The sequence below is a fragment of the Solanum dulcamara genome, chromosome 7 (genome assembly GCF_947179165.1).
Source record: "Solanum dulcamara chromosome 7, daSolDulc1.2, whole genome shotgun sequence".
NCBI lineage: Eukaryota > Viridiplantae > Streptophyta > Magnoliopsida > Solanales > Solanaceae > Solanum > Solanum dulcamara.
In genome coordinates this window covers 74,212,372-74,234,660 of record NC_077243.1, presented here as the reverse complement: position 1 = coordinate 74,234,660, position 22,289 = coordinate 74,212,372, and the positions used below count along the sequence as shown (strand labels likewise).

General features: G+C 37.5%; 1 long non-coding RNA gene across 1 annotated transcript; it reads left to right on the top strand.

The window, feature by feature from the left end:
- The first annotated feature begins 374 nt into the window (after positions 1 to 374).
- LOC129896939 (uncharacterized) lies at positions 375 to 2,620 on the top strand. Its single transcript, XR_008768086.1, has 2 exons — positions 375 to 514; positions 2,256 to 2,620. It is a non-coding gene; the product is annotated as an uncharacterized LOC129896939 (long non-coding RNA).
- The last annotated feature ends 19,669 nt before the right edge of the window (positions 2,621 to 22,289 follow it).

Sequence of the window (22,289 nt, the reverse complement as noted above, 5' to 3'; positions counted from 1 at the left end):
CCTTAAGCCAAATCAAAATAGAAGCCATCAAATATGTTTTTCTTAAAGTTACGTTTCGGGTAAGCTGACTTCGGGAGGCCATAACCTCTTTATAATTTGAGAATTTGGGAAAACTCTCAACATGAAAGTTGTAGATAATTGAAATATATTTCCAACCATAGGTCGTGGGACGAAATGTGATATCGGAGTAATAAGATATAGACGTTTTAAGTCTGACAGGCCAAACTAAATAGTGAATTCGGCCCAACCCAATTTTAATTCGGGTCAGGCCCAATACCCACGAAATTAATCAAAATTCTATGTCTTCCTTCATAGTTTAGACCAAGAAATATCTGGAAATTTCCAGAGAGAGTAAGATAAGGGAAAGTTAGAGAGAAACACCAACATCCACCACAATTAAAGCCCCGAATCTCAAAGCTCTTGAAGAGAAAATTGTTGTACGTCGCGTTGGCTTCAATTTGAGCTAGAAATCAGCCAATAAGGAGAAGATTTTATGTGGTGCTGCAAATTTAAGGTAATATTAAAGTCTCCTTTTCATTGTTAATAAGTTTAGTTAGAGTTTTAACGGATTAGAACGGAGAAAATAGTGTTATAAACTAGTTTGGTGATTTGTTGAGAGTTATGGGTTAAAGGGTTGATTTAGGTAGATTAAATAGATGGAATTATCTTAGTGATGATGTATAATAATGTTTGATATTGTTTTGATGTTGTTGATGAGTTGTTGTTCTTGAATTTGGAGGAAAAAGGTGTATGAAGATTGTGAATGTTCAAACCCGTTTTTGGAATTGAGTAGCTGGTAGTAATTTTGGAATATCTCATTGTGTAGACCTTCGATTTTAGATATTAAACATGTTTTGGAAAGCTAATACACGTACCTACAACTCTTATGTTTATGTCTTAGTCTATATCTGCTGTTATGATGTCGAAAACTGAGCATGAATCTTAAGACAAATTCTGTCCAGATTCTGGATTGAAAATTCCTTCATGTATAGCTGTTCGTATTTTGATGATATCTCTTTGTAGAAAATGAATTTTGAGTTTATTTCTTTTGCATTGGAAACTTAAGACAGAGATATAAATGTTTCATGAAGGTTATAAAGTCCAGTTTTGCCGTTTTCATTTTCAAATTTTAGATACAACGTGAGGTACTTGACTTTCCGAATTTACTGCTTTGGTAACATGAATAATAAATCTTATTTTGTGTCAATATTTTGGATTGTTGATGTTGGTTGATGATTATATGGCTGGTTTGAAAGTGGGAAAAGTGAGTGGTATAGGGGAGGTGCTGTCCAATTTTTTTTAGAAATAACCTACTAACGATAGACTACGTTTTATTCTTGTCCATAGCTTAATCATAGTGCTTAACGTTTTAATATAGGTTGAGACAATATTGGACAACATATACGTATAAATGCTAAAGGTATGTAAAGTTAACATTTTCTTCTTTTGGCATGATCCATATGAAACGAACGAATGACGTATGCTTAAATTCCAAAGAAACTCTTATTCGTAGATATACTCGGATGGCTACCGTTCTTGATTTTCAAAATTTATATTGTTATGTCTTGACTCATGTGTATAATTCCAGCCATCCTAGTTGGTATAACTCATGTTGTGGTATAATTCATATTTTAGTATAATCCATAATTAGTGTGATTTATAATGACTATTGTCTTGGTTTTCAAATGATGATCTGTTTTGCTTATTCTATTAAGTCTCCGATAATGATTAAATTTCACAAGGTTGCTAATGATATCTTATTCGTGCATGCTGTTATGGTATTATTCACCGAGTCCTACGATAGGCCGGGTATGTTATCATGTATGGATTCCACTACATTATTCACCGAGTCCCTTACTAGAGGGCCGGGTACGTGATATGATAATATGATATTATAATGATATGACGATATGATTATGGCACCGAGTCCCATAATGGGCCGGGTACGGTATCAGTGTACACTACTCTATTCACCGAGTTCCTTGCTAGAGGGCCGGGTATGGTATATATATACATATGACGATATATTGATATAATTGTGATACCGAGTCCCATAACGGGCCAGGTACGATATATGATGATGATATGCATGTCTTTATTTTATAACACAGGTACAGTGATTTATTGATTATGACACTTGACTCCTGAATCTTTATTTCAGATGTGATCTCCTTTATGATATTTTATGCTTTATATACTCGGTACATATTTCGTACTGACCCCCTTCTTTGGGGGGCTGCGTTTCGTGCCCGCAGGTACAGATACTTATTTTGGAGAGCCGCCACCTTAGGATTCTACTCAACGGGTTGAAGTTCTCCATTGTCTCGGAGCCTAAACTTTTGGTACTAATCCTTATAATGTATATATTTGTGTATTTTGGGGGTACGGCGGGGCCCTGTCTCGTCATATGCTATTGTTAATCCTCTTAGAGGTCTGTAGACACATGAGTGGGTTGTATGTAGATATTGTCTGATGTACTAGTATGGCATATGTTTTTGGACATTTACATTCGGAGTGAAAGCCTTGTCGGCTTACGTATTATGTTATCTTATTTTTGACAATTAAGACTCCCCAAGAAATAGCTAATTTTGGTATATATATAAGTGACAGTTTGAGACAACGTGCTACCCATATAAATTCTATATCGTGTTTAATTGTCGATTGACAAAAGATAATATGTGTGTATACGAGTGTCCAATTCGGACACTAGTCACGGCCTACGGGGCTAGGTCGTGACAGTACTAGTGGCAAATTCTCTGCTGCTAAAAAGAACAACTTGATCAAGAAAAGGAGAGAGGCTATAAAAAAGAAAATTGCAGAAAAAAACTCTGCTGAGAAATGCCAAACTCCTATAAATGACAGTGTAGTACTGCAGCAAAGTGAGCAAGGATGTCAATAGTTTGTACTTGATGATGATCAGGTGGGTATGGATATCAACCCTCTTCAAGTTCAATGCATCCTCACACATCCCACCCTCAACACCAACATACAGGATCTTACTGATGAGTATGATGTGTGTGAGTCAAAAAATGAAGAGAATAATGATTATCAGCCATTGCAAGATCAGAATAAAGATGATATTGTAAGTGAGTAGTTAATCAAAACCTTCAACCCCTCTTCTGATAATGTATATGAAGAAGAGATTCAATAAGTGGCTAGTCCACAGGGCCTATCCTCCAAAAGGATACATAGGACCAGACTTAGCACTAAGGCAAAAAGCTCTACTATATCTGCCCCCATAGGCAAACCAAGAACCAAGCTCTATATTTCTAAAGCCTCTCAATGATTAGTATCCTCAGCTGGAATGTGAGGGGTATTAATACCCAAGGAGCCATGGAAAGGATCAAGCAGCTAAAAAACATGTGTCAAATCTCCCTTATTGCCTTATTGGAGCCCTTTTCTGATAATTCTCAACTGCAACATTTCAAAAATCAGCTTAATATGGACTATGCCATCCATAATCCAAATAGTAAGATTTAGATTTTTTGGAGCAAAGATGTTGACTGCAGGATTTTGGAAAATGATGAGCAATTGATCACATGTGTGGTTAATCATGTTATGATCCCAAATTAGTTCATCACTACCTTTGCCTATGCAAAATGCAAGGACCAACTCAGAAGGCCTCTTTGGGATAGCCTACTACAACAGTCAACCACTCCCCTCCCTTGGTGCACCTTAGGGGACTTCAATGTTATAACAGACCCTGAAGAAAAGCTTGGAGGGCTTACTTATAATATGAGAAAGAGTCTTGACTTTATCAGCATTATAGAAGCTTGTGGTTTGCAGGATCTTGGCTTCTCTGGGAAGAAATACACATAGTCCAACCTAAGAGGTATTATGTTTAGAGTTTGGAAGAGATTGGATAGAGGGATGGTTAATGACAAATGGATGGACACCATGCCTCAACTAGCATCACTCATCTCCCTTCTGTGGGCTCATATCATTGCCCCTTGCTCTTGGAAATAGTGGATCATCATCACAACCCCATTAAGTACTTCAGATTTTTGAATTACTGGCCAGACCAACCCTCATTCATGGACATTGTCAAGGAGTGTTAGAGCAGATCAGTAGCAGGCAATCCAATATGGAGCTTTCACCAAAAAATGAAGAGACTAGCTTCCACTCTTAGCAGGTGGTCCAGAAATCAGTTTGGAGAATTTATGCTAGAGTTAAAGAATATGATGAGGAAGTTAGACAAGCTAAAGAGAACCTGATCAATATGCACTCCAATGAAAACAGGGCTAAGCTTCATGCCATCAATGCTGAATACATTAAATACCTGAAAATGGAAGATGCAATTCTCAGGCAGAAAACTCAGCTGCACTGGTTCAAAGAAGGAGATGTGAACTCTAGCTATTTTCATGCCTTGATCAGAGGTAGGAGAAGAAAGTTGTATATTCACAGGATCCAAACTTAAGAAGGTTCTTGGGTGCAAGGAGATACTGAAATAGCTGAAGTAGCTTGCAAGTACTTCCAAGACATATTCACTAGGGATGACAAGTATATTCAGCAACAGGCTCTACAGTGCATCCCCTCAATGGTTACTGACAAGCACAATAAGGATCTCCAAGCCAGGCCTACTATGGATGAATTAAGAAATGTAGTATTCACAATGAATCCAAACTCAGCAGCACCTTTGGAAGAATAGATATGCTTCCAAGTATGGTGGGAAGCAATCTAATCTTGATAGAGTTAAGTTCTCCATCTTAAAAGACACCTCTAACCTGCTCAACACTCTATTTCCATATATTGATTGGCTAAATAACTGGAGGGACCTTGTCTTTTTGATTGAAAAGTGTTACCATGACACCAAAATCCCTCCTGTCTGCTGGACCAAGCCAACTGACCATATGGTGAAACTGAACACTGATGGCAGTGCTCTTAATAACCCTGGCAACATTGGTGGAGGAGGAATCCTTAGGAATGCACATAGTGAATTCATATTTTCTTATGCAGTCCCTTTGGGTGTAGGTACTAACAACCAAGCAGAGATTAAGGCTGCAATATTTGGTCTCTCTTGGTGTCTTCAACTTGGTTATACACAGGTAGTGCTGGAAGTTGATTCTCAACTTCTACTCAAGTGGCTACAATATAAAGCAAAGCCACCTTGGGCCATCAAAGAGCTACTTGACAAGCTCAACAATATCATCAACCAATTCCAATCTTTCAGCTACAGCCACACCTTCAGAGAAGCCAACTCCACAGCTGATAGTTTGTCCAAACATAGTCACAAATACACTACTCCAGAACTCTACTTCACCAAGCAAGATCTTCTAAAAGAGGCAAGAGCTTACATAGAACTAGACAAGCTGGAAATGGCTAACTTCAGAAGGAGAAGGCTCAAGAGAATCAAGAAACCATCATGACCTCTTCAGCTTTGTTGGTCTAACTTACTCTTCAAAATGGTTATTATTATGCATAATTATAGCTACTTTGAAGGTTCTATAGTTAGGATCAATATAAAGGGGAAAGTCTCCCCAGCTACCTGCTTGCTTAGAATAACCAAACTAACTTTACAAATTAGGATTAGAATAGATGTTTTCTTCCTTTTTCTTTTCTCTCTTGGCTGTGTAGGTACATACAAACCTGCAACATATCAACCATTAATTAGAAGGCCTTGTAAATGTGCATCCTGGTACAGTAGTGGCATGATACAATACTTGAAAAACTGGACCTTGCCTGGGGATGCAAGTATGATGCAAAACTACAACAATAGAGCCAGCAAACTGAGGTGCAGGCTACTGCAATGCAACCTCTTGTTGGTATATTGTACCTAGTACATGTGCTTGCCTTGGCTTCTTTTAGTACATGTATAGGATGTGGCAAGTAGTTAAGCAGCTTTAACTCTTAAACCATCCAACATACAACATCCAACAACAACATCATTCATCAACAAGTCCAGCAATCTACAACACATAAGGAATAAATCCAAAGTACAAGTTATAGCAGCCTGCACCTTTGTTTGCTAGCTTATGCATGTTGCTTAGTTGTGCAGTATCTGAGAAGATGCAGTGGGATTTGGAGAACAAGGGCATAATTCTGAAGGTTGCCACAATAAGATACACTAAGAAGCTCCAACACATGAACCACCAATAACTCTAAGTGATGAAACAAGATGAAGTAGCTAATCAGGAAGCTGCAAACATCTTCAATGCAATATTGTAGGTCTTTTCTCTCTTGTTAGTTTGTGTTGGTCCTTTTTGGTCTGGTTTTGTGGTTTGTGCAGGTACACCACAGTACAAAACCTGGAATAATTCAACACCAGTAAGAACAAGAGGAGCAGCAACTTATTGGTTTGGTTGGTTTTTTTGTTTTGAAGTTGCAGGTTATTGTAATAGAGGCAGCCATCAACAACAAAGTTATCAGAGATACTACACCTATCATCTTCTCAAACTCTCAACACTTAAGACAAGCTGTAGTACTTATGGTTTTTTCCAATGTGCATCACAGCACATTGGCAAACTTTATAAATGGGGAAATGCAGCACATCTAAAGATGCAGAATTGCTATACCTCCCATATTTGGGGAACCCAAGAAGTTGCAGCTTGAATGGATAATCGAAGACGTTAGTCGAGCGATCTTGAAAATCTAGCCGTTTTTTAAATTCCTTTAATAATAGACACACTATTCATATCCAAATCATCAACATCATAATAACATATACTTGCCTTGTATGATGCACTCGCATCACATGGAAAAACTCGATATAAAAAGATTTAGCTATGTTTTTAATATAGCTTAGTTGAATAGGACTAGTGTAGGTTTTTTTCTCATATTTACATGGAAGGGGAGAGTCTTCCTCATTTACATTTTTCTTAGTCGCATTGTATCGAGAGGAGTCCCTTCATAGGCTTATCGCTTTTCCACCTAGTATTCGGGGATGAGTTGGCCGACCTTAGTAGGTTAGCAGACTTATGAACCACCTTAAGTTTGGAGGTAAGGTTTATGTCTCTCTTCGTGTATTTTTATTATTATTTTTATTTATGATAAGATTTGGGGGTGTTGCTCAACCCCTGACTGTGCACAAGAGGTGGGAGCCTCATGTAGGGTCTGTTCCTATAAAAAATAAATGTAGGATAGAGGCTACGCCTCTTTTGACCCAAAAGGGACTTGATAATTGGATCCATAGATGTTGATGTCCATTACCTTGGCAAGGTATTGGATGGATGTGGCAAAGACATCGCTTCATTGTATCATCGCTAGCTCATAAATGATGGTTATCAGTTAGAGAAACTCCTCAAGAGAACAATATTACACTTTTATATATTGAGTTGCCTATCTTATTGCATATCATTTAAAGAATTGTATCATTTTACTTCATGCTTTATTGAGCTGAATCATTTCAGAGTGATTCCCTTGAGTTGACTTGCATGAAGTTGAGTATTGTTGATTATGTTCCTTTTCAGCTATTTTACATACTCGTATATTTCATGTACTGACGTTATTTGGCCTGCATTGTTTTATGATCCAGACATATATATTAGAGATAATTAACAGGCGTATCGTTGAGGATCTACTTCTCCGATTTTGGTGACACCTCTTTGCATTTGGATGAGCTCCTTTCTTTCCAGTCATTCCTTTATTATTTTGTTATTCTTTGAGGTAGTCGTGGACTTGTCTTGTCATCTTCTTATGAGTCAGTTAGAGACTTCATAGATAGAGTAGAGTTGAGTAGAAGGATTCTTTCAGAGTCTGTTTTTAAACATTGATATCATTATTGAGTTTATGATGTTGAGTTACATTATACTTTGAGTATTTTCAATCTATTATTCATTTATTGATAATGATGTTTCTAAATGCCCAGTTGAGTTAATTATCTATTAAGTCGAGTCTTCTGCCGAGTGATTGAATGAGTGATCAGACCAAGTGGTTCGCTTGGAGCCAGCGATGGTCTTCGAGTACCGGCCACTCTTAGGGTACCCTCTCGGGGTATGACAAATTTCTACTTGTTTGAGCTCTGAGGGAGCGGGTGATTGTTTTTAGTTTGAGGGAACTTGTAATTTTTAAAGGGAAATATATCATTTTTGAGGATGTGTGTCTCAAAGAGAAAATTACTTTAAACCTATTGGTTTCACATTTGAGGCCCGAGGTACTTGACTTTATATGGTTTTTGGATAATAGAAATTGTAAATTTTATTGATAAGCTCGAGGAGGTACTCTAGGAGCCCGCAAATTAAATTTTGGGTTTTATTATTTGCATTCTATCAGTTATTAAGTCCGAGGATTATTTCAGGCAGCTTGAAGATTTTTCTGGGGTTCTACTTTTATGCATTGGCCACATTTGTATTGCATCATCTTGTTTTACCTTTTTTTGGGTGTGATTGTCTTTTGTTGGTTGTTTCGTACTTATTATTATTATAATTATTGTTATTATCTTCATTGTCTATAATGATTGGTATACCTCCCAAGAGTTGTTAAATTATACTTTTAACATTATCCTGCTTCTTTTATTTATATATGATTTTTCTGAGCTCGGTCAACCTATGATGCCTATTGAGTACCCCGTGTTTTGATATTCATACTACACTTCTGCATCTTTTTTTGATGGAGCTTCTAGTAGGAGACATCCTTATTGAGTATCGGATCTTCCATGGTCGTTGCAGACTTGGGTCGTGGTGAGATCTTGGCATCTGTAGATTTGTTGTTTTCCTTCTTTTATATCTGTATATAAATTTGTATGTTGATTAGACAGACTTGATGTACATAGCCTTTCTGTACTTAGATGCTCTTGTACTGGTGACATCAGGTTCGGTGTTGATTTTCTTTGTATAGATTTGTCATTCTTGGTCACTTTTGGACCCATTTTGTATATTTTGTATCATATTTACATATCTATGCTATGAGTCCTTTTTTATATCTCTATTTTGTGCTTCCACATATTTTTTTCAGTTATTTATTGTCTTTCGATTGGATTTTGACTTGCCTACTGGGTTTATAGTAGGCGATATCATGGCCTGATTTTGGATCATGACAATTTAGACTCACAATAAAAAATAAGAAATATTAGAAATTTATGTATTTCATCAATAAAAGTTTAAATAAATTATCACAGGTAAATAATAAATGAATGAAACTATCATTGTCTCTGCTTCTTTTTTGTAATATTCATCTAAAAATACTAAATAGGAGATTATGTTACTATTTTTATGACATCCAAGAATTTTTGAAGGTGATTGGCCTATAGTTCAATAATATATCTGCTCTTATATCATTATCTACTTCATTACTAGGTTTTTATTTACTATTTGTAACATCCCCTAAAAATGTTGTATACGATGTTTTAATTCTCGCCTAAACATGATATAACCTTTGTATTTTGGGCATAACTTTTCATAGGAATATCCAAATTAGATGATTTAAATTTTTGAGTAACCACAAGATCATTACCTATAACTTTTGTGAAGACCATATTTTAAGTTTCAGAGGTTAAATAGGTCAAATAAATAAATTAATTTTTGTAAGATAGGATGTTGTGAAGACCATATTCCATGATATCAATATATTACATTAAAGTTTTAGATTTTTCTTTATAATTATTTTATTTATTGTTAGGTTCCTCTTTCCCACCTATAAATACCACCTTATTTCTCCATTTTATTCATCAAGCTTTCTCAAGCAAATCTTCTCTCTATACACTTCTTTACTCATTCTCAAATATAGTTTTAGTTCTTAGTAGTGAAGAAATACTATTCCGGTAATTCATATACTTCGGGTAGTACACAAAACGTTCCAGCGAGGAGAAAAGCTAGGACTCAAGAGTATTCATTAAGTCTTTCAGTTCCGATTAAAGGTTCGAATTCCAGGTATGTAAGGCTTCAATGAGAGTATTCTTTTCCACTCTCATGCCTAAATTATTTTGAGTATATGCTAAATTATGCTTATTTTCTTTAAGCTTTACTCTAAATTATGTGGGTATTTATCAATGAGTTCTTCCACCCATGTAGTTCAAAAACTCTTTCAATTAAATCTCTTGATTTTAATTAATATATTCTTATGGAAAATTCTTATTTATTCTTAATAGCATAAATCATGGTTAAACTAATAATTATTTCTCTATTTTGATGCAACATAATTTCATATGTATGAATTGATGGTTTACAAGTAATTACTCTATTTATCTATTTAAAGATTCTTGAAATTCATGGTGGGTTGTTTAAAGCATGATTTTTAATTAATGAATTTCAAAGTATTTATGTATATTTATTTACATACATATTTGCAAGTTGAAATTATTTAAACCCACCTAGTTTTACTATGTTTTTAATAAAGTTTGACTTGAAAGTTTTGACTCCAAATAAATGTTTATGAAAGCATTATCTATGATAAAAAAAGAGTCTTATGAAATGAAAGAATGATGAAATGATATGAATGATGGATGCTTTATGCAATAAGGACAATTCTTGCATATTTGAATTATCAAATATTTTAATGAGCTATTCTACCGAATATGATGTTTGAATTCTCAAGTTATATGCTATGAATATTTTAAAGTATTAAACTATTCCGTGGGATTGACTTAGCACCGAATGAGGCATTGAGGTGGGATTCGGTAAGGGAATCCTAGTAGCAACCCCTTGTCTCATTAACTATGTGCCAACATAGGAGCCCTTGTAGGCTTAGACTAATGGATCCATAAATAGCCCTTAAAGTTAAAGTTAAAGAAATGAATGAAGTTGACGGAGTTCTACCTGGCAAGTAGTCTCCCCGGCCAACGTAAGGGGTTATGTTGGATTCCATATAATAGCTCGCATGGTCTTAAATGTCGGTTATGGTTATTTTCCCATAAAATGAATATTTTAAAGGATATCCAAATGATTTATTATGCATGTATTACATTATGTTCCATATTACATAAATATTATAATATTTTTTCAATGTTCATGCATCCTTACATACTTAGTACATTCAAAGTACTAACGCATACTCTTTTGTCTACATGATATCACCATGTAGGGATCGGTGCTCCTTCTCGTTCTCCTCCACGTGGCTAGTTGAGACTTCGTTTGAAGACTACTTTTGGTGAGTTCCCATGTTCCAGGAACAATACTCCTTTATCTTTCTAGCTTATGATATGTTAAGATTTTTTACTATGATATTTCTTCTATTATGATTCAGGGTGAGCTAGGGACTTGTCTTAGTCCCGTTAAATCTAATAGTTAGAGGTATTGTTGGACATATATAAGTTGAAGATTTACTATTATGATTTTCGCTTGTTTATTTATCATCATTACCTATGAAAGGCTAAAAGAATGCTAAGAGGCTTGATTGAGGTACTTTCGGGTTCCTCATTCGCCATGTCACGTCTAGGCCCTAGGTTTGGGTCGTGACACTATTGGACCTATTTTATGATGTAAGCCTAATTCATACATTGCGCCCTTCTATCATATAGCTACTATAAGTTGGAAATTTATTTCACGTGGAGCTAATGATTTACATTTTAGGGACTTAATTCTTAGAAAATTAAGAAGATGATAAATGTAATATGTCCTTATATGATATATTTGCAAAACCTTTAGATTGTTTGGGATGGTGGAAGCTCTTTTTTGTCATCAGTTATGGTAGTGATAATTTCCTTTCATAGATAAGGATTCGAAAATAAGCAATGGGGAATCATGAATGACTAAATACTCTCAACTAAATCTGCAAAGTTGAGAGTATTTTTCATATTCTTTCCACGTCGTGTTTCATGTCCATCTTATTTTATTTGGACTCATTTGTAATAATTCAACTCTTCAGAGTTAGCCTTGCCTCCGGCCCTTTCGGGTGTTCACCCTTTCTTTCATGTCTCTATATTGAGATGGTATATTCTGGATAAGTCTCATGTGCTTCAGTGGAATTTGATTCATCTTGATGAGTCAACTTTTGAGGAGGAGCCTGTGACTATTTTAAACATGCAGGTTAGAAAGTTGAGGTCTAAGGAGATCCCATCTTTCAAGGTTCAGTGGAGGCATCATCCGATCGACGAGGTTCCTTGGGAGGCCAAGCTTGATATGGAGACCCGATATCCACACCTTTTTGAGACTTTAAGTACTTTAGTTTCTTTAACTTTCGAGGATGAAAGTCCTTTTAGTAGTGGATAATATAATGACCCTCTTGGTCATTTTCTTTCTTTTGTGTGATTTTTCTATTTTGTCCCTTTTCAAAGTTTTTGTGCAGTGTTTATGGTGTGTTGGGACGGGGTCCATGCTTCCCGAAGTTATTGGGAGAGATTTGAGTGAGATTTTTCCCTTTTGAAAAAATTTCAAGTGGAAAGAGTTGACTTTGGTCATCATTTGGAGAATCTGATGTCGTATGAGAATTTCTTTAGTTTTATCAGCTTCAGAAGGTCCATATTTGGGCTAGTAGTATGGGTGGCTCAGGTCCCGAGACTTCAGCGTGAGCTTGAGCCGTTAGTAGAGATATTTGTGAAAGTTTGGCTAAGGTTTGATTCCAGTTAATATTCTTGGTAAACATGCTCACATAAGAATTTTGTCAAAGTGATTAGCTCCGAAATATTGAGTTTGGTATATGACGACCTTTGGTTTGGATCCTAAGGGGATCAGGATAAGTTTGTGGCATTTTGCATTTTGTTGGTTTTGGTTGTTTTGTGCTAGTGTTATCTTGGGGTAATATTTCATTGAAACAGCCTCCATTAATCTATTCATTGATTTTTTTGAGTCCAAAATATCATTTCTAATTGGGTAGCATCTTTGGTTTGCGTTCATTGGACCCCTAATTTATCCCGAGGGTCCATTATGAGCTTGGAGCATTTTAGCTCCAACTGTTGTAGCAGCAATTGCTGGTGCAACCGCTCCTCTGGAGATTTGGATCACACTAACGACTCCACTCCTATGAAGAATTGACTGCTTTTGTGGAGCGGGTGACGTCGATCGGCATTGCACATGTGGAGCCTTATCCGCAAAGGCAATCTCGCAGATGTGAGATTTTTTTTGCCCCTATGGAGATTTGGATCACACTGGCGACTCCACTCTTGTGGAGAATTGATCGCTTTTACAGAGCAGGTGACGTCGACCGACATTGTACCTATGGAGCTTTGTCCGCATAGGCAATCTCGCAGCTGCGATATTTTCTTTGCCCCTACCCATGGCCCGCCAATGCAAATATCGTTGACTGTTTTATTTAGGTTCTTCGTCATTTATTCAAAGTGTGAGAACCTTATCCTTCATAATTAGAGCTCGGCCTAAGGTGAAATTGTTCATTTATCTACCATTCTAATTGATTCCAAGGTAATTATCTTCCTCTCCTCTTGCTATTATTATTCCTAACTCCGTTTCCTCGTTCAATTCTTGTTTTGGGCACCAATTTCTCAATTTTCAGTTTCTTAAAAGTTTAGTTTGGACCATTTGAGGTCTGAATTGAACCCCATCTTCCCAACTTCCGAGCATGTGATCGTCAAGTCTAGGGAAACATAATGACAAAGTTAGTTTTCCAATTCATTGTCATTGTTCGAGGGTCATTTTTTAATCAAACTTCTAACCCGAATTTCATAGCATTAATAAGGGTATCGTTAGTCACATGTTGATATGTATTTTCTGTTCTTGATAGTGTGGCAGTTTTCCAAGTCTCTTTGGAGGAAAAAACACTCGAGTAGAGGTTCGAGTGTGGTTTCGACCTTGAGGTAGGTTACAGTTCCTTATTTTATACTTGGCTTAGTTAGAAAATATATGTTGAGTAATATTGATCGTTAGGAAGGATTTAGGTTTGCATGATCATTAGACTATATTGTTGGTCAGTTTTCAGGTTATTAGCTTAACGTTAATTCATAAGCCTTAGTTTAGGTGGATCCTTGAGCTTGTTACAAATTTAGGGTCCTTAGAATGCTTTTAGGTAGCTTAAACTTATAATTATGCGCATTGGCTTTGTTTGGTATGATTATGTGCCTTTTTAGTACTTTCAAGCTTTTATCGCTTTATTCTTGTGTTGTGGGCCTGAGGCCCTGACTTGGACTGGCTGGAGTTCCAAGTTAGTACAACAGCTCTGTGACGGGTGTTTACCCAATTGTTTGTGAGATATGCGATTGATTTTGAGAATGGTTGTACTGTGGCTAGTATGCATTCATACTCATGACATTTGCACATGATATGTTTGTATTTGTAAATGAGAGAAAATATGTTTTTGAGTCACTTAAATGGTTTTATTATGATATTTACTTGTTTGAACTCCGAAGGAGCGAGATTTCTATTTTTACTTGAGAGAACTTGAAATTTTAACAGGGAAAAGTACTATTTTTGAGATTGTTATGTCGTAAAAATATAATTACTTTAAACCTATTAGTTTCACGTTCGAGGTTGAGTTCGAGGCAAATACTTGATTTTATAAGGCTATTTGGACAAAGGAAGGTTTACTTTTACTAATAAGCTCGAGTAAGCACTCCAGGCGTTCCGAAGGCTTAATTCGGGTTCATTTTTACTTATAAGCTCTAGGAGGTACTTCGCGGCCTACATATTTAATTTCAAGTTATATTCTTCTTCATTCCATCTGTTGGCAAGTCCGAGAGATCATTCTAGGTGGCTCGAGGCTTCTATTACGCTTCTACTTTTATGCTTTGGCCACATTGCATTACATCATCTTGTTCTATCTATTTGATTGTGATTTCCTTGTATTTGATTGCTACATGCTCTCTATATATCATCAATATTTGGTTATCACTCTTTTACTTGTTAAAAGCCGTAGCATTAGCACTATTGTACTCCTTATTAATATATATGAGATCTTTCTGAGCTAGGTCAGCCCAGGATGCCTACTGAGTACCCTGTATTTTGGTACTCATACTACTCTTCTACATCTTTTTTTGATACAGCTTCTAATACGAGCCACCCTCACTGAGTATTAGATCTCTAGTGGCCATTGTAGACTTGGATCGTGATGAGCTCCTAGCATCCAGAGATTTTTTGTCTTCCTTCTTTTTTATCTATCGATATATTTGATATTTTGATTAGATAGACTTGATGCATATATCTTTTCTGTACTTAGGTGCTCTTGTAACGGTGACACCAGGATCGAGGTTGGTTTCCTTTGTATAGTTGTCTTTCTTCATCACTTTTGGGACTGTTTAGTATATTTTTTAGTGTATTTACTTATCTATGCTATGGGCCTATTCTATATCTCTATGTATGCTCCACATATCTCTTTCTAGTTATTTATTTTCTTCTACTTTGATTTTTGCTTGTATACTCGGGGGTTTATAGTAGGCTCCATCATGACCCAATTTTGGGCCGTGACACGAAGGATCAAACCTCAAGGTCAAATATACTCCACGACAATGAAGATTTAACTAGTTTTAACTCTGTGATCCCAAGTTTAGTGTCACAATTGTGATGAAGACCAAACTCAGGTATATAATATTTAAATATCTTAATTGGAAATTTCTATAAAATCATGATAATTATATGTTTGAATTGGAAATTTAACCTATCAATCTAAGTGAAAGTCATTAGTTAATTATGGAATTTGAATCCTAAACTTATGGATAATCTGATTCTATAATGTATTGTGGGGTTTGATTAGTTTGACTGAGGTTTAACTAGTATGGCATGTAGATTATATTTTGGTTATGTTTCAGTGATATTTTTCATGTCCTGAGCCTACACTCTAGATGTGGTCAGTACTCGATGACATTATTGGCCTGAGCGTATCCATAATATGGCATTGGACATGAGCATACATCAAATCATGACCGGAAGAATAGTTTAAAAGCATTCAGAAAGACAAGTCTTGTAAATGAAAACACGTTGCATGATACCTAAGTCGTAAAATGAAATTGTTAATCTAGCTGTCAAAATGGGCTTGGCTTGTGAGGCCGGACCAACCCAAACCTTGAATTAAGTGGGGTTGGGCTAAATTGTTTCAATCCATTTAGGAATAAGACTTTTTAGCCCAGCCTCATTTGGCCCGCCAGCCTCATAGGCTCAACCCGCGAGCCTCAGAGGCCAGTCCGTGGATTGTGAATTTTAAAAATATTTATTATATATATTTTAAGTAGTATTTTATTTTGTCAAGTCTTCAGCAACTAGGCAATTGAAGTTATTATAACTATGAATCTTTGACCTCTTTTACTTTTGTGTTTATGCGTAATTTTTCATTTCTCTTTTCTTATCTAATTTATGAAAATAATAATCATGTAATGTATGTTGTTTTGATGAATCCTATAAATGTTGATTGTTGTATCTTTGCATATTATGTTGTTTTGTACGTATTCCACCAAATTGTGTGCAACTGATGGACATGTGAATTTTTTACGTATTGGTGTTATGTTCCTCAATATTCCATCATCTTTTTAAGATGTCAATGTTGCCATCTTTTAATTAAAGGGCCAATCCGGAGCCCGCTTAAGGATGGATTGGGATGCTATTTTATAGGCCCTTTATTTAAAAGGGTCAGTCCGTCGTAACTCACTTAACTCACTTGTCGGTTGGGTCAGGCTGGGCCAACCCATTTTGACAGCTCTTATTATTAATAAGGGACACGAAGGTCCAAACTGAGACATAACCATTTGTCTACCTATGAAACCTCTAAACATAGCTGAGAAGTATCTACTGGGACAAGGTTCTCAGTATACCTTAAATACATAAAGATAAAGTACTAGAATTATGTAGACTAAGTCCCAAAAAATAGAGAGGGGCTCACCAATAGTAGAAGTAGGAAACTAGCGAGTGTCTTGATCACGTGTTTGCGTACCTGAGTCTGCATCAATAAAAATATGCAGTTCTCTTGATAAAAGGGAAGTAAGTACACATGGAATAGTACTGTATGCAAAATGGCAGAATGAAACATAACATACATATCAGAGCAATAGAAGCAGCTAACATAATCATAGCTGTAACGTATGATGGTTAAGAGATAAGGTCGTTCGGACTGCTATAAGGATATCTCTTTCATCATATTTTTGTTCATTATGGGATCTGATCTCGGCCTGATCACTTAAGCCATCTCATACTTTGCCGAGTATGAGACATACATGTACATATCATGTGAATCCATAACTAGCCCTTACTAGGGGCATAAAAGAAGAAGAAGTCCAAATCAATGGTACGCTCCTTAACCTACGTCGATAAACATAGTTTCAAGCATTCATCATTTAGAATCGTGCCATCTCGGTTAACTATTTAACTCCCTTAAGATCATGTGTTCACGGATTAGTCCGAAGGCTCATATTTGTAAGTTTCAAGGACCATAGTTCATATCATCATATCGTGAGATTATAATTCATGTATCACAATTTTGCATTCATAGAATACATATATCATATCATAATATTATATTCAGGGAAACATAAGATAGCATCATAAGAATTTACATTTGGTTAATTTCCCAACTCATAATTCTGGGGTTCATAACATAAGAATTTTCAAGTAAAACATCAATAAACCATTAAGAAATTATCAAGAAGTCATTAAGAAAAGTTAAACTTAGTTTTCAAGATAAAAACTGTTACTTTCATAATCATTCGTAATTTCATAGAGGAAATCTTGCAAAAACTCATAGGCTAAAGGATTATTATGAAAATATGATGTTATGGATGGTTCTTGGGGTTTCATAAAGAATCAAGAAACAATTCAAGATTGTCACGACCCAACCCCGTAGGCCGTGACGGGTGCCCGAACCGGACACACACGTGTACCCCTGCCACCTATACATAACCTGTCTCCTGTTTATACCCAAAATGCATCAATATGTACGAAAACATACAAGCCGACGAGGCTGTAGTACTATATATAGGGTCGTTCCATAACACACATATATGCAAGCCGACAAGGCTGCCACAATATAGGGAACGCCCTAAATCACAGGTCATATCAGTACAGCTGTACATACATATATATAACTCAGATCCCACTCATATACAACTTATATACAACCTATATACGGCTCATACACCACTCATATACAGGCACAACCCACATACATATCCACAGACCTCTAAGAGTAAGAAAACAGTAACATAAGGCGGGACAGGGCCCCTGCCATACCCGTAACCAAACGAATATATACACCACGTTTAGTACCAAAATCAGGCTCCAGCACAATGGAGCACTTCTGGACTGCTAGTGGAACCCCTATGCTGGTGGATCCCCAAACTGTGTACCTGTACCTGCGGGCATGAACGCAGCCCCCCGGAGAAGGGGGTCAGTACGATATATGTGCTGAGTATGTAAAACATAATATAGCACAACTGAACACATATCTGAAACAGCAAAGCAGGGGATAACATATCATATGAAAACTTATACCTGTACCCTGTGAAGTATCAAAGTATGCATGTTTACATTATATCATATAGCCGGCCCTATCAGGGTCCGGTGGATACATCTGTAATATCGTCACAGCCCAGTGCCATCACCACCTTATTACCACACATCATCATATATATACACACGTATCCCGCCCCTCTAGTGAGGGACTCGAGAAATAATGCAGTGAGCTGCGCACGAGAACATATCCTGGCCCGGGACTCAGGGAAAGATGGGTCACAGTATACACGAGTAGAGTAATGAGCAACTATATGCAATTTAAATCATTATCGAAGACTCAACCGTAGAAGAAAATTAAGCTATTGTTTGAGAATCAGGATTGTAATATAATCACCTTAAATGCCCTTTAAATGCCATTAGGGGCTATACTAGTTAGTGTTTCGGGGTCCTTAGACACGTACTAAGATAATGCTAACTGCTTAAGGACTCCAGAATACATGTTTTCATATAGTCCTTACAACTAGGAGCCCGTATATTCATTAAGTCCTTAGTATAGGTAAGGCTCAAGGAAAGTAGCTTAACTGTTATAAAAGTTCATTACCCAGAAGTGAATAAAAGACACTTAGAAATGGAATTACTTCAGAGATCACATCATTGTTTACTTACCTCTACGACATGCCAAAAGAAGAGAAAGAATAGGCTTTACCTACCTCTTATGGATTCCCCGTAATCGTGTCCACGTCGTTGTCCTCGAAACCTATTTAACACGGAAGTAAGGCAAGTATTAACAACCTTAGACTTTTCAGCAACTTAGACTACCTACGAGTATTCATCGAGCTCGTCCCCTCGTTCGCATCCTCGACTAGTTCCTTAACCAGTTAAGAAGTTAACGAAAATCGGACAGCACCTCCCCTATAATGTGCCCTATCCGAATACACAACCATGTCCTTAGCACCTGAATCTAACCAACAATACAACCAGCAGCCCAAAAATATACATATTACGACAACATTACACAATATAAACCCTCAACAATTCACTCGAAACTAAGATACCAAAACTAGAGTTTTTAATCTTCCTTTCACGAATTCTTTAATTGCAAAGCGGAGGGTCATGTGGATGCAACCAGCATCCACCCACGCCCTTAGCAACACACATTACATCACCCTAACAACTCATCACACGACCAGCAGTCACATACCACAAGCACGAGGCATTATTCGATTACAATTAACTATAGCAATTCCAATTTCGCTTATTTCGAACGTCGAACTTTTGAAGCCTTTTCCCCAACTTCAAGCAGCTCCTAAGGTGTATAATACACTCTAATTTAACATCATAAACTTCAAATTAGAGGGGAAGAACTTACCTTTCCCGAAATTGGCTAAAACTAGCCTAAATTGTGCCTCGGAACTTCTTCAACGTGCTGAAATTGAGCGGGCTGCTTGTGGTACTTCCTCGCTGCCCCAAATTGAATTTTTAGGTTATAAAACACCAATATACAACTTAGGGACACGTCAAATAATTAATTCACGGAACGAAACCCGGAAGCTTACCCAACAAGGGTCAAATCCGTAGCCCTCTCCCTTGCCCCTTTTCACGTTTTCTCCCCTTTTTTCCTTCCAAATTTCAGTTGCAACGCTGGAGTTTTAGTTCCATGAATGTATTAAAACACATATATACGTATCCACGTACTTAATATACACCGTATATAATTAATTCATGGAAGAAAGTTGAGAAACTCACCTTTAATCTTCAAGAACCAAGGCTGCCTCTCTTTTCTCTCTTCTCACGTTTTTTTTCTCTAAGTATAGCTGCTGTTTTGGATAAATTAACAACTGAAGTATTACATATTCATATATATATGAGGTGAGACATGTCATACCCTAAGGGTGACACGTGTCAGGCCCTCATTGGGCCACCTCAACCATGCGGCAAATGGGGTGCTTCCACGTGGCAGCGGGGTCCACCTCCCCCCAAGCAGGTGGGTCACCTACTTGACCCCAAGTAGGTGGGTCACCTGCTTGCTTAGGGCTGCCACGTGTCACCCTCCTATTGGCTGCCCCACGAAATTTTTTTCTCTTCCTCGTAGGTTCGTAATCTCATCTTAGTTTAAGAGCTTATGTCATTCATGCTATGAAAGCTTGGTATGTACTCAAATAGCTTTAGGTAAGTAAAACTTCTAAGTTAGAGGCGTACGTAAGCAAATCAAGTCCTACGACTCATCGCTTGGCCTCCAACTTCCTCCGACTTCTCTTGACCTTATCTCCAATCTTCCCTACTGTGGGGTGTCACACTCTCCCTCCTTGGAGTTGTTTAATAGCGTCGTAACCTAGGCGGCTTACATGATAGCTTCTAAGTAACTGTAGAAACCTTTCGAGTTCAAGAATGTGGGGTGTAACATCCTTCCCCCCTTTAGAACATTCGTCCCCGAATGTTGAATAAAACTTCTCTTAAGACTTTATGCCGATTATAGGGAGGTTCCCTTCTACTATGATAACATACATTTTCATCTAAATAACTAATATACCAATTCTAAGAGTTGGGGTTACCTGTAGATGTCGAGAACAAGTACGGATATTAGTTTTTCATGTCCTCTTCAGCTTCCCAGGTCATTTCTTCCCAATTCCTATTTCGCCACAACACCTTGACAGAAGCTACGTCCTTAGTCCGCAGTCTTCTGATTTGCCGATCCAGGATGGCGATAGGTTGCTCTTCATAGGCTAACTCCTCTGTGACCTGGATATCGTCTACGGGATGTACCCGGGATGGATCACCCACACATTTACGAAGCATTGACACGTGAAAGACTGGATGTACAGCTTCTAGATCCGCTGGTAAGTTTAGTTCGTACGCCACTTTGCCTATTCGGCGAAGAATCAGGTAAGGGCCAATGTATCTCGGACTCAGCTTCCATTTCTTGCCGAACCTCATTACCCCTTTTATGGGCGATACTTTTAAGAACACCCAATCACCTATTTGAAATTCCAAGGGTCGACGTCGATTATCTGCATATGATTTTTGTCGACTCTGGGCTGCTAATAATCTTTCCCGAATAAGCTTTATTTTATTTACCGCCTGTTGGACCATGTCTGGGCCTATTAGTTGTGTTTCGCCAACCTCAAACCAACCGATAGGCGACCTGCACTTCCTGCCGTATAAAGCCTCATACGGCGCCATCTGGATGCTAGAGTGATAACTGTTATTGTAGGCAAACTCAATAAGTGGTACATAATCATCCCAGCTACCTTTGAAGTCAATTATGCAGGCCCGCAACATATCCTCTAACGTTTGAATCGTACGCTCCGCTTGTCCATCAGTTTGAGGATGAAATGCTGTACTAAGGCTTACCTGTGTCCCCAAGCCTTCATAGAATGACTTCTAAAAATGGGCTGTAAACTGAGCTCCTCTGTCTGAAATAATAGATGTGGGAACTCCATGAAGTCGTACTATTTCCTTAATGTACAACTTTGCATAGTCCTCAGCTGAGTAAGTGGTCCAGACTGGAAGGAAGTGGGCTGATTTTGTCAGCCTATCCACGATAACCCATATGGAATCCTGTTTTCGAAGAGTCCGAGGCAAACCTGTAATGAAGTCCATATTAATCGCTTCCCATTTCCAAGTTGGAATCTCCATCTCCTGTAGTAGCCCACCCAGTTTCTGATGTTCAACTTTAACTTGTTGGCAGTTTGGGCATTGGGCTACGAACTCTGCTATATCCCTTTTCATACCGTCCCACCAATACAGACATCTGAGGTCGTGATACATCTTGGTTGACCCCGGATGAATAGAATAGCGAGCATAATGTGCCTCTCCCAGTACTTGCTTTCGTAATCCTGCAACCTACGGTACACAGACTCTGCCTTGGTATCGTAATATCCCACCGGCCGTAAGGTCAAATTGAGTCTTTTCCTTTCGGAGAATTTCATCTCTATACTTCGTTAGAACAGGGTCCTGGTATTGACATCGCTTTACTTCCTCCATGATGGAGGATTCAACAATTCCTCGAATAGAAACCCCGTTATCACCCGAATCAACTAAGCGTACTCCAAGACTGGCAAGCTGCAGATCTCACGGATCATTTCCTTCTGTCCCGGT